Here is a 16,140-nt window from a genome sequence, read left to right on the forward strand (position 1 = left end):
ACGTGTTGATTTTAGTTTTATGCCCATGGGTTAATTGTCCTTTGTCCTAGATTATTTAATATGTCCGTCTGGTTTTTGTCCATAACAGTCCATCAGTCATAAATATAAAGTGCGAGTATCCTCTTCAAATTATCCTTATACCCGAAGTTAAATATTCCAACTAATTGGAGACTTAAACTGTAACAAGATTTTAATACTTTGTTTAATAATTACACCAGGTTATCGACTGCGTGTAACCCAAGGTTTTAATACTTTGTTAATAATTATGCCAAGTGTCTTTGTACATAATTTCACCCCTGTTTTAATAATTCTAGTGGCTATTAATCCATTCCCGTGTCCGGTTAAATGAACGATTATTCGTACATATAAATATCCCTCCCATCGTGTCCGATTAAGTGTATATGGTTATTTATAGGGACGTCCAATTGTAAATCTTTATATTAAAATTAACAAACTATCATTTAGTTAAACAAATATAAAGCCCATTAATAGCCCATAGTCTAATTTCCACAAGTGTCGTTCTTTTGTCCAAACCCCAATTATGGTACAAAGCCCAATTACCCAATTTTAGTAATTAGCCCAACATCATGATTACTTCGTTTTAAATAAGCATAATAATAACTTAGCTACGAGACATTAAATTAAAAAGGTTGAACATAACTTACAATGATTAAAAATAGCGTAGCGTTACACGGACAGAATTTCGACTTACACCCTTACAACATTCGCTAACATACCCTTATTATTAGAATTAAAATTAAAATTAAAATTAAAATTAAAATATAAATATATATATATATATATATATATATATATATATATATATATATATATATATATATACGTAAATATTGAGAGAGAGATAGATTATATGATTTTTTTACGGTCAAACTGCGTTTGCTTTTATAGGCATTTTCAGTTTTTGGGGCTCCGCGAGTCACGGCCCTCTCGTTCCTCAAACTCCGCGAGTCGCGGAGATATCAAATCCAGCTCACAAAGCCTTGGCTCCTAGCTTGCCGACGGATTTAAATATAAATATAATATATAAATAATTATAAGAATTATTTAAATATTATATTATATTTATGTGCATAGTTGACTTGTAATTTTTAGTCCGTTGCGTCGAGCGTTGAGAGTTGACTCATGTCCCAGTTCCGGATTTTCGAACGTCCTTGCGTACTATTTTATATCTTGTACTTTGCGTTTTGAATCTTGTACTCTTGTAATTTCGAGACGTTTCTTATCAATAATTGGAACCTCTTTGATTGTATTTTGTACTTTTGAGATTTTTGGTCGTTTGCGTCTTCAATTCGTCGAATCTGCCTTTTGTCTTCACCTTTTATTATTTAAACGAATATCACTTGTAAATAGGACAATTGCAACGAAAAGCTTGTCTTTCTTGAGGAATAATGCTATGAAATATATGTTCGTTTTTAGCATTATCAAAAATATAGAGGGAGAGTAAGAGAAAGTGGTTGACAACGTTTTAAAATCAAGAAGTGTTTCGTTGGTTTTTGAATTCGAGTAATCAGTGAGTAGGTTGAATAGATTGTCGATGGGTTTTAAGGAAAAATAACCTGGTAGTCTTGATGATCGAATGATATCAGATTGGATGATTGACGTGATTGAACTGCAGCACATAAACGAGGGTGATCTGAGTTGCTTCATTATTTACTAATATCAATCGTATAACTGTTCTAGCTTGATGGTCTGCAAGCATCTCATGAATTGAGTATAATGATCATTTGAATTGATTTTTCATTGGACAAGAGAAAATGGAATATATGGATGGTGGTCTGTAGTATGTTGAGATCGTGAGTTGTCTTGAATAAGTTTTGTTGATGTCTTATTTTAATAACAAGAAATGGGTTTTTGTGATAGTGGTTTGTTTGAGGATGTATAGGATTCGAACAACAATATAGAAGATGGTGTGTCTGTGTGTTCACACAGAGAAATAGAAAACAAGCAACAACATAGTAGCAACGATTAGATGATGGTTGTAGGTGTTGAGTGTCGGTGGTTATGTATGTGTATTATGTATTTATATTTCTCTCTCTCATTTTGTGAATGGATAGTAAGGAAACAAAAGTAAAGAATCAATTAGGCACAGTACATGTACATATTTTCAATTTGTAAGATTACAATTGATAACCGAATTTGTTTTCATTATGGATGATTCTCGACATGTACAATCAGTTCAAAGACAAAATCCAACAAAGTTAGATAATGATTGTTGTAACATCCCGCGTTTTTCGGTTAAATTTATTTTTAACACTATCTTTTTTTTTAAAATAATACCTTTCGTTATTTAAATTCGTAGTTTCCGTTGACTAACGTTCATAATATTCCCGTTACTTAATTATAACATCACTCGTTTACTCGAGCGTTTTTAAAATATTCGTTCGGTTAATTCTCGCACCCGACTACAAACTGGAGGAACTAGTTTTTCCATTTAACCAAAAAGGTGACTAGTGATTGACTAAGTCAACCACCTCCCACCTTCTTCATCCATTCATTCATTCATCTTTCTTTCTTTCTTACTTTCTTTTTTTCTCTCAAGAACACAAACAAGAAATCATCATCTAAATCCGGATCAAGAGGCAAACATCAAAACAAAATACATTTTCGCGATCCTCTCTTCATCCTCTACATTTTGGTACCAATTTCATCAAGTTTGGGTAACTTTCTAAAAACACTAAATTTCTATAAATTCGTTTTATATACTTGGAATGATGTTAGTTAGTGTCTATGGCTCGTGTATAACATGAATATATGATTTGTTTGCTCGATTTGTTGTTTTGGAGTAACTAACAAGAACTTGAAAGTGGGTGTGCTTAATCCTTGATTTTGGATGAGTTAATGTTGTTAGATTGTTAAAGTTCATGTTTTAATTGTGTTACTAGTATCATTTGCTACATTTTGATGTGTAGGTTGATTAAGAAAAGCTTCATTTGCAAAATTGTTAAATTCTTGATTCTTGATTAGGGTTTGATAGTTCTTAAGATGAACTTTTGATGCCTTGTATGCCATGAAATGTTAATTGTAAGTGTTTAGTTGTAATGCATGTTTCATTACCTTCAAAACGGCATATCATATGTGTGAATTGGATTCCCGAATCTTAAAATGCATTTTTTGTGAACTTGAAACTTGAAAATGGACTTTTAATGATCACTTGACGAGAAATCAGTTATTGAAATTGATGTTTTTGTTTGATGAAACGTGTTTAGTTGTGTTCCTTGTCAAAAGAGCTTTCCAACGATATAAGATACACGTTTTAAGTGTTTACGGTTTGTAAATTATGCTTGATTGAATTTTGGGTTGGGACTTAAATAAATTCAGCAGACCAGGTACCAGACTACGGGCAATGCCGCGGCGCGGCACCCCTGGTCGCGGCGCGACCTAAAACATGTTTCAGATTCTGTTTTTCTTGTCCATTTCACGTAAAATGTTTGGCATGCTACGGACCTCCAATTCACATCTAACTTGTTCTAACATGCTTATATATGATTAAAAACCTCAGAAAAATAGTTCGGGGCCCGACCCGAACGTGTTGACTTTTTCGTTGACTTTGACTTAACCGAGTTTGACTTTTAGTCAAACTTAACCAAACACTTATGCAATCATTCAAATCTTATTTTATACTTGATTCTTGCATGAAACTTGACAACGTGATTCACATGCTATATTTAATCGAGTCGTAACGAGCCATAGGACTAATTGAACACATTTCGCCCGACCTTGTGTCGTAACCGGTTAATTGATACAACTTACTTGTTTAGGTCAAGGCTAAGCAACAATCATGCACACGTTTACTTTGTGAAGTACTTTTATACTCGTGCACTCGAGGTGAGATCATAGTCCCATCTTTCAACAACTTTTATACTTTTAAATCATGGGATGAGAAACATATACGGTTTTATACTACATACTTTTACACTTTGAACACAAGTACGAAAACGAACATTCCACATACGGGTTTGAACAAAAAGCCTCAATTCAATTATCATTAGTTACACTTGCAGGGTGTAAACGTGAACTTATATTATGTGATCACATGCGCTTGACGAGCCTCATTCGGACGGTTCGCTACCGTTAGCGGATGAAATATATTTTCGGGTCTAGTGTATGTTCTAACACTATGCAAAGGGTGCAAAACAGTTAAGTTTGATAATTGGGTGCCCGCGATACAAACAACAACTTTGGAATGCAAATGATTTTGATAATCATCTTATATTAAATCTTGTGGTTCAAAAACAACGTTTACAAACACCTATAATTTCACCAACGTTTTTCGTTGACAGTTTTCTATATGTTTCTCAGGTTCATACTTGGCTATTTGATACATGCTTCCGCATACACTCATACTTGCTTGGAGTCAAACATACATACATACATACATACATACATACGCTAGTGATAGCACCTTTGGATTCAAACTTATCGTTTACATACTTACGCTATTTATAGCAACCGTGATTTTAAACTAATTATGTCGCAAGTTATCTCATTTATAATTTATACTTTTTCAAACTTAAAATTGTTGTCGAACGGTTTTGTAAACTAACTTTGCAAGCATGATACGTTTCAAAAGAACGCGATATAATTTTGGTCAAACGAGTCTCATATAGGGACTACGACCACGTAACGGGACCTAAGTTAGCGGCGCCGTCAAATGACAATTTTGTCGGGTCGCTACAGATGGTATCAGAGCGTGGGTTGTAGGGAACTAGGATGTGCATTAGTGTGTCTGACAGAGTCGTTAGGACGCATTAGTGAATCTAGACTACAACCGGATAGTTAATCATTGCATCCTGACTTGCATTTGCTATAGATAGCACTTACTTGACTACTTGTGCATATATACTTGAATCTTTCTTAGGTGAACTCCATAATGGTACCAAACTTTCATCATACGAATCCGTATTCTGCCACTTCCTGGTAACACACGTAAATTCGAGATTCATGCGCGTAAGGATGAAAATGACTTCATTAGTCACACTTGTTCGGGAACTCTGTCTCCCAGATTGTTATTCGCCACCGTTTCAACTTACTATCGGTGTCACACTGGTGTTCCTTACTATCTACCACTTCTAGTTACTACCATCACTACTCTATGTGATTATCGTCATCAATGCTTACCACTACGGCTGCGTACTATTTGTTATCATGATTCATTACTCTTTTCGTGCCTAAAGGCATTATCGTTTGACTTGAACCGCATTGACGTGAACGATCATTTATACACTTCCCTCGGGGAATGCTTCTTTAGAGTCACACTAATTCTTTCGATTCAATACAAGTCACGTTTGAGACGTCGTTACACTTTGTTCATTTTAGATCTTTATGATTACACGAACTTGATTCTATGGAGTGATGTGGGAATGGAGGTATGAGTTAGCGTAATATAATGTCATTTGATCAACGTAGTTATATTACGGTAAGTCATACCAAAGTTCTAATGACACGTGATGGTGGTTGGATTCGATCAACCTAATCACCACCATGTGCCATGTACATGACTTCATTTTTCTTGTTGGATATCCGAAAACTCCGAGAATACTGATAACAACTATACCAGGGACACACCTTCGATTATTGTCGAACCATACTTATGCTTCCGAACGAATGGAAAATTCTTTCAACATCAAACATATGTTACACGTGTATACTATCTCGTTTTCGCACAGTTTTATCGACGAACTACAATATGATTGTCATGCTCACATCGAGGTGGAAACTCCTCTCGCATCACACTCGCACTTCCATTTAAAGAAATCTTTTATTTAGATTCTCAATGGAGAGAGAGACTCTTCACATTATACTAACATTCGCCACGAAGATGAATAGTCCTAACAAACGTTTTCAAGTCCTAACAAACTTGTTCGAATATACCTTACAGAACTGTACCTCATTTCGGATCGAGATCGTCGTTTCACTTCTAGATTTCGGAGTGCCTTACAAGAGCCTCGGGACCACGTTTAGACCTGAGTACAACACATCAACCGCAACCCGAAGGACCAAGCAAACATACGATTCAAATCTTGAAAACCATAATACAAGTTTGCGTTATCAACTTCAAATTTACTTGGGGAAAGTTTTTGTCTTTAGCCGAATTCTCTTACTACAATAATTTTCATCCGAATATTAACGTCACACCTTTCGAGAACTCATATAGCCATAATGGTCGTTTTCTTAATCGTTGAACCGAAGTAGGTGACAAGCAAACCACCGGACCCGAACTCATTCATAAAGTAACCGTTAAGATCGTTCCAATCCGAGAAAGGCTCGAGACGGCCCGTAGTCGCCAAAGGAGCTGTGCCAATATTAGACGTAAACCTTTTGAATTCCATGTGGGAAACCACGTAACGTTAAAAGTCTCACCTTGAAAAGGTGTAATCCGTTTTGGGAAACGTAGAAAGCTAAATCCGCGATATTTTTAGTCCTTTTGAAATCTTGGGGCATGTTGTACCCGTTGCTTACCGCTTCAAACTTCTGACTTAAACAAATACCGTTCATCCTACATTATGTGTATCAAACTTAAAGGCGTGTCTTGCGAAACAAGAACTTATTATCCTCTTCGATGAACTTACTATCAACGATAAACTTCACTTCCTAGGAGGACCGGTTGAAACTATAAATCATGAAGCCAAACTTTAAACCAACGTAAAATCCCGACTGTCAAAGTTCGTTGAAATGCCCAAGGAAGTACCTTCACATATCCGTAGAATTTGCAATGCAAGGTTTCGAAGAAGAAACAACAACTACTACTTCCAACTAAATTTTGGGACGAAATTTCTTTTAAGGTGTAGGTAATGTAACATCCCGCGTTTTTCCGTTAAATTTATTTTTAACACTATCTTTTTTTTTAAAATAATACCTTTCGTTATTTAAATTCGCAGTTTCCGTTGACTAACGTTCATAATATTCCCGTTACTTAATTATAACATCACTCGTTTACTCGAGCGTTTTTAAAATATTCGTTCGGTTAATTCTCGCACCCGACTACAAACTGGAGGGACTAGTTTTGCCATTTAACCAAAAAGGTGACTAGTGGTTGACTAAGTCAACCACCTCCCACCTTCCTCATCCATTCATTCATTCATCTTTCTTTCTTTCTTACTTTCTTTTTTTCTCTCAAGAACACAAACAAGAAATCATCATCTAAATCCAGATCAAGAGACAAACATCAAAACAAATTACATTTTCGTGATCCTCTCTTCATCCTCTACATTTTGGTACCAATTTCATCAAGTTGGGTAACTTTCTAAAAACACTAAATTTCTATAAATTCGTTTTATATACTTGGAATGATGTTAGTTAGTGTCTATGGCTCGTGTATAACATGAATATATGATTTGTTTGCTCGATTTGTTGTTTTGGAGTAACTAACAAGAACTTGAAAGTGGGTGTGCTTAATCCTTGATTTTGGATGAGTTAATGTTGTTAGATTGTTAAAGTTCGTGTTTTAATTGTGTTACTAGTATCATTTGCTACATTTTGATGTGTAGGTTGATTAAGAAAAGCTTCATTTACAAAATTGTTAAATTCTTGATTCTTGATTAGGGTTTGATAGTTCTTAAGATGAACTTTTGATGCCTTGTATGTCATGAAATGTTAATTGTAAGTGTTTCGTTGTAATGCATGTTTCATTACCTTCAAAACGGCATATCATATGTGTGAATTGGATTCCCGAATCTTAAAATGCATTTTTTTGTGAACTTGAAACTTGAAAATGGACTTTTAATGATCACTTGACAAGAAATCGGTTATTGAAATTGATGTTTTTGTTTGATGAAACGTGTTTAGTTGTGTTCCTTGTCAAAAGAGCTTTCCAACGATATAAGATACACGTTTTAAGTGTTTACGGTTTGTAAATTATGCTTGATTGAATTTTGGGTTGGGACTTGAATAAATTCAGCAGACCAGGTACCAGACTACGGGCAATGCCGCGGCGTGGCACCCCTGGTCGCGGCGCGACCTAAAACATGTTTCAGATTCTGTTTTTCTTGTCCATTTCACGTAAAATGTTTGGCATGCTACGGACCTCCAATTCACATCTAACTTGTTCTAACATGCTTATATATGATTAAAAACCTCAGAAAAATAGTTCGGGGCCCGACCCGAACGTGTTGACTTTTTCGTTGACTTTGACTTAATCGAGTTTGACTTTTAGTCAAACTTAACCAAACACTTATGCAATCATTCAAATCTTATTTTATACTTGATTCTTGCAAGAAACCTGACAACGTGATTCACATGCTATATTTAATCGAGTCGTAACGAGCCATAGGACTAATTGAACATATTTCGCCCGACCTTGTGTCGTAACCGGTTAATTAATACAACTTACTTGTTTAGGTCAAGGCTAAGCAACAATCATGCACACGTTTACTTTGTGAAGTACTTTTATACTCGTGCACTCGAGGTGAGATCATAGTCTCATCTTTCAACAACTTTTATACTTTTAAATCATGGGATGAGAAACATATACGGTTTTATACTACATACTTTTACACTTTGAACACAAGTACGAAAACGAACATTTCACGTACGGGTTTGAACAAAAAGCCTCAATTCAATTATCATTAGTTACACTTGCAGGGTGTAAACGTGAACTTATATTATGTGATCACATGGGCTTGACGAGCCTCATTCAGACGGTTCGCTACCGTTAGCGGATGAAATATATTTTCGGGTCTAGTGTATGTTCTAACACTACGCAAAGGGTGCAAAACAGTTAAGTTTGATAATTGGGTGCCCGCGATACAAACAACAACTTTGGAATGCAAATGATTTTGATAATCATCTTATATTAAATCTTGTGGTTCAAAAACAACGTTTACAAACACCTATGATTTCACCAACGTTTTTCGTTGACAGTTTTCTATATGTTTCTCAGGTTCATACTTGGCTATTTGATACATGCTTCTGCGTACACTCATACTTGCTTGGAGTCAAGCATACATACATACATACATACGCTAGTGATAGCACCTTTGGATTCAAACTTATCATTTACATACTTACGCTATTTATAGCAACTGTGATTTTAAACTAATTATGTCGCAAGTTATCTCATTTATAATTTATACTTTTGCAAACTTAAAATTGTTGTCGAACGGTTTTGTAAACTAACTTTGCAAGCATGATACATTTCAAAAGAACGCGATATAATTCAAACGAGTCTCATATAGGGACTACGACCACGTAATGGGACCTAAGTTAGCAGCGCCGTCAAATGACGATTTTGTCTGGTCGCTACAATTGTTAACAAATTTTATTATCAAACATCGGTAAGTATAAATATTTTTAATAATAATAGTAACAATACTTTTAATAATACTAATAACACTAATAATAATACTAATTGTAATATTATATATAATGATTTTTATTAATAATAATGTTAATAATGTTATTAACAATAATAATATTAATGATAATGATAATAAATTGTTTAATAACAATAATAAAAGAAAATTTAGTAAATTTTAAATTATAATCTCAAGTTATCATTTATCTGTATCTATTTAGATATATACTTATTTATCTACAAGTAATTGTTCGTGAATCGTCGGGAGTGGTCGAATGTCAAATGAATATATGAAACAGTTCAAACTTTTTGAGATTCATCCTTACAGACTTTGCTTATCGTGTCGAAATTATATAAAGATCAAGTTTAAATTTGGTCGGAAATTCCCGGGTCGTCACAGTGGTCTTGAGGGTCCCCTATTAATCAAATAAGCCGCCGTATTAACCGCATCCGCCCAAAACATCTTAGGCAAACCGGCATGTAGTCTCATACTCCTAGCTCTTTCGTTCAACGTACGATTCATACGTTCGGCGACCCCATTGTGTTGCGGTGTCTCCGATACCGTTTTCAACATTCTAATACTGAACTTTGCACAATGGTATTTAAACTCAAGACTACCATATTCTCCTCCATTGTCCGACCTTAAGCACTTGACCTTTAAATTTGTCTCATTCTCAACCATAGCTTTCACTTCACAAAAGTACCAAAAACTTCGGATTTAGCTTTAAGAAAATAAACCCATACCTTTCGAGTGGCATCGTCAATGAAGGTGACATAATAACGAGAACCTCCATGTGATTCTACATTCGTTGGCCCAAAAATGTCCGTATGAACTAGCTCCAATTTCTTCAACTTTGGTGAATTCCCCGATTTAACAAAAGTTACCTTCTTTTACTTCCCATAAGTACATGGTTCGCAAAACCCAAGCTCTATCTTTTTCAAATCCGGAATTCTCCCACTCGAACTAAGAACCTTCATACCCTTCTCACCCATATGCCCGAGTCTTCGGTGCCATAGAGTAGAACTAGCCCCAACATCAACCGTAGCAATCATCGTGTCTGCTTCAAACACCTCAACCATATAAAGAGTTCCCCTTTTATGTCCACGAGCTACGACACTACTGTAGTGACCCGAACTTTTCCATGTTTATATATATTAATTGAGATTGATATTTACATGATTAAATGTTTCCAACATGTTTGAAATGTCCCGTTCTTATTGATTAAAAACGTTCCATATTAATTGATTTCGTTGCGAGGTTTTGACCTCTATATGAGACGTTTTTCAAAGACTGCATTCATTTTAAAACAAACCATAACCTTTATTTCATCAATAAAGGTTTAAAAAGCTCTACGTAGATTATCAAATAATGATAATCTAAAATATCCTGTTTACACACGACCATTACATAATGGTTTACAATACAAATATGTTACAACAAAATAAGTTTCTTGAATGCAGTTTTTACACAATATCATACAAGCATGGACTCCAAATCTCGTCCTTATTTAAGTATGTGACAGCGGAAGCTCTTAATAATCACCTGAGAATAAACATGCTTAAAATGTCAACAAAAATGTTGGTGAGTTATAGGTTTAACCTATATATATCAAATCGTAACAATAGACCACAAGATTTCATATTTCAATACACATCCCATACATAGAGATAAAAATCATTCATATGGTGAACACCTGGTAACCGACATTAACAAGATGCATATATAAGAATATCCCCATCATTCCGGGACACCCTTCGGATATGATATAAATTTCGAAGTACTAAAGCATCCGGTACTTTGGATGGGGTTTGTTAGGCCCAATAGATCTATCTTTAGGATTCGCGTCAATTAGGGTGTCTGTTCCCTAATTCTTAGATTACCAGACTTAATAAAAAGGGGCATATTCGATTTCGATAATTCAACCATAGAATGTAGTTTCACGTACTTGTGTCTATTTTGTAAATCATTTATAAAACCTGCATGTATTCTCATCCCAAAAATATTAGATTTTAAAAGTGGGACTATAACTCACTTTCACAGATTTTTACTTCGTCGGGAAGTAAGACTTGGCCACTGGTTGATTCGCGAACCTATAACAATATATACATATATATCAAAGTATGTTTAAAATATATTTACAACACTTTTAATATAATTTGATGTTTTAAGTTTATTAAGTCAGCTGTCCTCGTTAGTAACCTACAACTAGTTGTCCACAGTTAGATATACAGAAATAAATCGATAAATATTATCTTGAATCAATCCACGACCCAGTGTATACGTATCTCAGTATTGATCACAACTCAAACTATACATATTTTGGAATCAACCTCAACCCTGTATAGCTAACTCCAACATTCACATATAGAGTGTCTATGGTTGTTCCGAAATATATATAGATGTGTCGACATGATAGGTCGAAACATTGTATACGTGTCTATGGTATCTCAAGATTACATAATATACAATACAAGTTGATTAAGTTATGGTTGGAATAGATTTGTTACCAATTTTCACGTAGCTAAAATGAGAAAAATTATCCAATCTTGTTTTACCCATAACTTCTTCATTTTAAATCCGGTTTGAGTGAATCAAATTGCTATGGTTTCATATTGAACTCTATTTTATGAATCTAAACAGAAAAATTATAGGTTTATAGTCGGAAAAATAAGTTACAAGTCGTTTTTGTAAAGGTAGTCATTTCAGTCGAAAGAACGACGTCTAGATGACCATTTTAGAAAACATACTTCCACTTTGAGTTTAACTATAATTTTTGGATATAGTTTCATGTTCATAATAAAAATCATTTTCTCAGAATAACAACTTTTAAATCAAAGTTTATCATAGTTTTTAATTAACTAACCCAAAACAGCCCGTTGTGTTACTACGACGGCGTAAATCCGGTTTTACGGTGTTTTTCGTGTTTCCAGGTTTTAAATCATTAAGTTAGCATATCATATAGATAGAGAACATGTGTTTAGTTAATTTTAAAAGTCAAGTTAGAAGGATTAACTTTTGTTTGCGAACAAGTTTAGAATTAACTAAACTATGTTCTAGTGATTACGAGTTTAAACCTTCGAATAAGATAGTTTTATATATATGAATCGAATGATGTTATGAACATCATTAATACCTCAAGTTTAGTAGGTAAACCTACTGGAAGTGACAAGAAATGATCTAGCTTCAAAGGATCTTGGATGGCTTGAAAGTTCTTGAAGTAGGATCATGACACAAAAACAAGTTCAAGTAAGATTTTTGCTCGAATTAAGATAGTTTATAGTTATAGAAATTGAATCAAAGTTTGAATATGAATATTACCTTGAATAAGAAAGATAACCTACTGTATATAACAAAGGTTTCTTGATCTTAGATGATTACTTGGAATGGATTAGAAAGCTTGGAAGTAAATTAGTAAACTTGAAGGGATTTTTGAAGTATTCTTGAAGTGTTCTTCCTATGATGATTATAGATTGATTCTTGAAGTGATTTTTGATGAAGATGATGATTAAATACTGGAAAAATACGTTCATAATAGTGTGGGTGTGTTGAGAGAGAATTAGAAAGAGATTTGGAAGTGAAATGGAGTGAATGATGAGTGTTAATTGGTGAGTGGTGAGTGGGGTTAAAAGGAGTTCTAGTTAGTTGACTAGCTCATGGTAGAAGTTAAAATTGATTAGTCATACATGACATAATCAAGAGTGGAATCCCATGCTAGTTCCTATTGGTATATACCCATAGTAAGTACGTTTTGAAGCTGTGTATAATACGGGTAAGAATACGACTAGAATTCTTGATGAAAGAAAAGAATGGGAAAGTAACTGTAACCATTTTCGTTAAGTATGAGTGTTTTGATATATGTCTTGAAGTCTTCCAAAAGTATTTTAATACATCTAAATACACTACATGTATATACATTTTAACGGAGTCGTTAAGTCATCGTTAGTCGTTACATGTAAGTGTTGTTTTGAAACCTTTAAGTTAACGATCTCAATTAATATTGTTAACCCATTGTTTATTATATCTAATGAGATGTTAAATTATTATATTATCATGATATTATGATATATTAATATATCTTAATATGATATATATACATTTAAATGTGGTTACAACGATAATCGTTACATATATGTCTCGTTTCGAAATCCTTAAGTTAGTAGTCTTGTTTATATGTATATAACTCATTGTTAATATACTTATGGAGATACTTACTTATCATAATCTCATGTTAACCATATGTATATCCATATATATATCATCATGTCGTTTTTACAAGTTTTAACTTATAAAACACTAATATGAAGAAAAAGCTTTTATAAATGAGTTCATATTATGCTACGAAATATTATTAACTACTCTTAATATTCTGTAATGATGTTCATAACATCATTTGATTCATATATATAAAACTATCTTATTCGAAGGTTTAAACTCGTAATCACTAGAACATAGTTTAGTTAATTCTAAACTTGTTCGCAAACAAAAGTTAATCCTTCTAACTTGACTTTTAAAATTAACTAAACACATGTTCTATATCTATATGATATGCTAACTTAATGATTTAAAACCTGGAAACACGAAAAACACCGTAAAACCGGATTTACGCCGTCGTAGCAACACCGCGGGCTGTTTTGGGTTAGTTAATTAAAAACTATGATAAACTTTAATTTAAAAGTTGTTATTCTGAGAAAATGATTTTTATTATGAACATGAAACTATATCCAAAAATTATGGTTAAACTCAAAGTGGAAGTATGTTTTCTAAAATGGTCATCTAGACGTCGTTCTTTCGACTGAAATGACTACCTTTACAAAAACGACTTGTAACTTATTTTTCCGACTATAAACCTATACTTTTCTATTTATATTCATAAAATAGAGTTCAATATGAAACCATAGCAATTTGATTCACTCAAAACGGATTTAAAATGAAGAAGTTATGGGTAAAACAAGATTGGATAATTTTTCTCATTTTAGCTACGTGAAAATTGGTAACAAATTTATTCCAACCATAACTTAATCAACTTGTATTGTATATTATGAAATCTTGAGATACCATAGACACGTATACAATGTTTCGACCTATCATGTCGACACATCTATATATATTTCGGAACAACCATAGACACTCTATATGTGAATGTTGGAGTTAGCTATACAGGGTTGAGGTTGATTCCAAAATATATATAGTTTGAGTTGTGATCAATACTGAGATACGTATACACTGGGTCGTGGATTGATTCAAGATAATATTAATCGATTTATTTCTGTACATCTAACTGTGGACAACTAGTTGTAGGTTACTAACGAGGACAGCTGACTTAATAAACTTAAAACATCAAAATATATTAAAAGTGTTGTAAATATATTTTAAACATACTTTGATATATATGTATATATTGTTATAGTTTCGTGAATCAACCAGTGGCCAAGTCTTACTTCCCGACGAAGTAAAAATCTGTGAAAGTGAGTTATAGTCCCACTTTTAAAATCTAATATTTTTGGGATGAGAATACATGCAGGTTTTATAAATGATTTACAAAATAGACACAAGTACGTGAAACTACATTCTATGGTTGAATTATCGAAATCGAATATGCCCCTTTTTATTAAGTCTGGTAATCTAAGAATTAGGGAACAGACACCCTAATTGACGCGAATCCTAAAGATAGATCTATTGGGCCTAACAAACCCCATCCAAAGTACCGGATGCTTTAGTACTTCGAAATTTATATCATATCCGAAGGGTGTCCCGGAATGATGGGGATATTCTTAAAAATGCATCTTGTTATTGTCGGTTACCAGGTGTTCACCATATGAATGATTTTTATCTCTATGTATGGGATGTGTATTGAAATATGAAATCTTGTGGTCTATGGTTACGATTTGATATATATAGGTTAAACCTATAACTCACCAACATTTTTGTTGACGTTTAAAGCATGTTTATTCTCAGGTGAATACTAAGAGCTTCCGCTGTTGCATACTAAAATAAGGACAAGATTTGGAGTCCATGTTTGTATGATATTGTGTAAAAACTGCATTCAAGAAACTGATTTCGATGTAACATATTTGTATTGTAAACCATTATGTAATGGTCGTGTGTAAACAGGATATTTTAGATTATCATTATTTGATAATCTACGTAAAGTTTTTTAAACCTTTATTTACGAAATAAAGGTTATGGTGTTTTAAAAATGAATGCAGTCTTTGAAAAACGTCTCATATAGAGGTCAAAACCTCGCAACGAAATCAATTAATATGGAAAGTTTTTTAATCAATAAGAACGGGACATTTCAGTTGGTATCAGAGCGTTGGTCTTAGAGAACCAGAATTTTGCATTAGTGTGTCTTATCGAGTTTTTTAGGATGCATTAGTGAGTCTGGACTTCGACCGTGTTTACTTGAAAAATGATTGCTCAACAAATTTTGTTGGAAACTATATATTTTTAACATGTGAATATTATGTGATATATTAATCTCTTAACGCGTTTGATATTATGTGATAGATGTCTACCTCTAGAACAAGTCCCATTGACTCACCTAATAATAATGAAGAGTCAAATGTAAATTGGAATGATTCGTGGACTGATTCACAAGTTCCCGAAGAGGAACCGGAAGAAGAGTCGGAACCAGAAGAAGAATCGGAACCGGAAGAAGAATCTGAACCGGATGAAGAAATAGAACCGGTGGGGGAAATAATAAAACGGTTAAGTAAAAGAAAATCCTCAACCAACCGACCAAGGTTAATTATGGTCAATGGTGTTTCCGCCAAGGAAGCAAAATATTGGGAGGATTACCAATTCTCCGATGAATCGGATTCCGACG

The sequence above is a fragment of the Rutidosis leptorrhynchoides genome, chromosome 4, assembly GCF_046630445.1.
Source record: "Rutidosis leptorrhynchoides isolate AG116_Rl617_1_P2 chromosome 4, CSIRO_AGI_Rlap_v1, whole genome shotgun sequence".
In the NCBI taxonomy this organism is placed as follows: domain Eukaryota; kingdom Viridiplantae; phylum Streptophyta; class Magnoliopsida; order Asterales; family Asteraceae; genus Rutidosis; species Rutidosis leptorrhynchoides.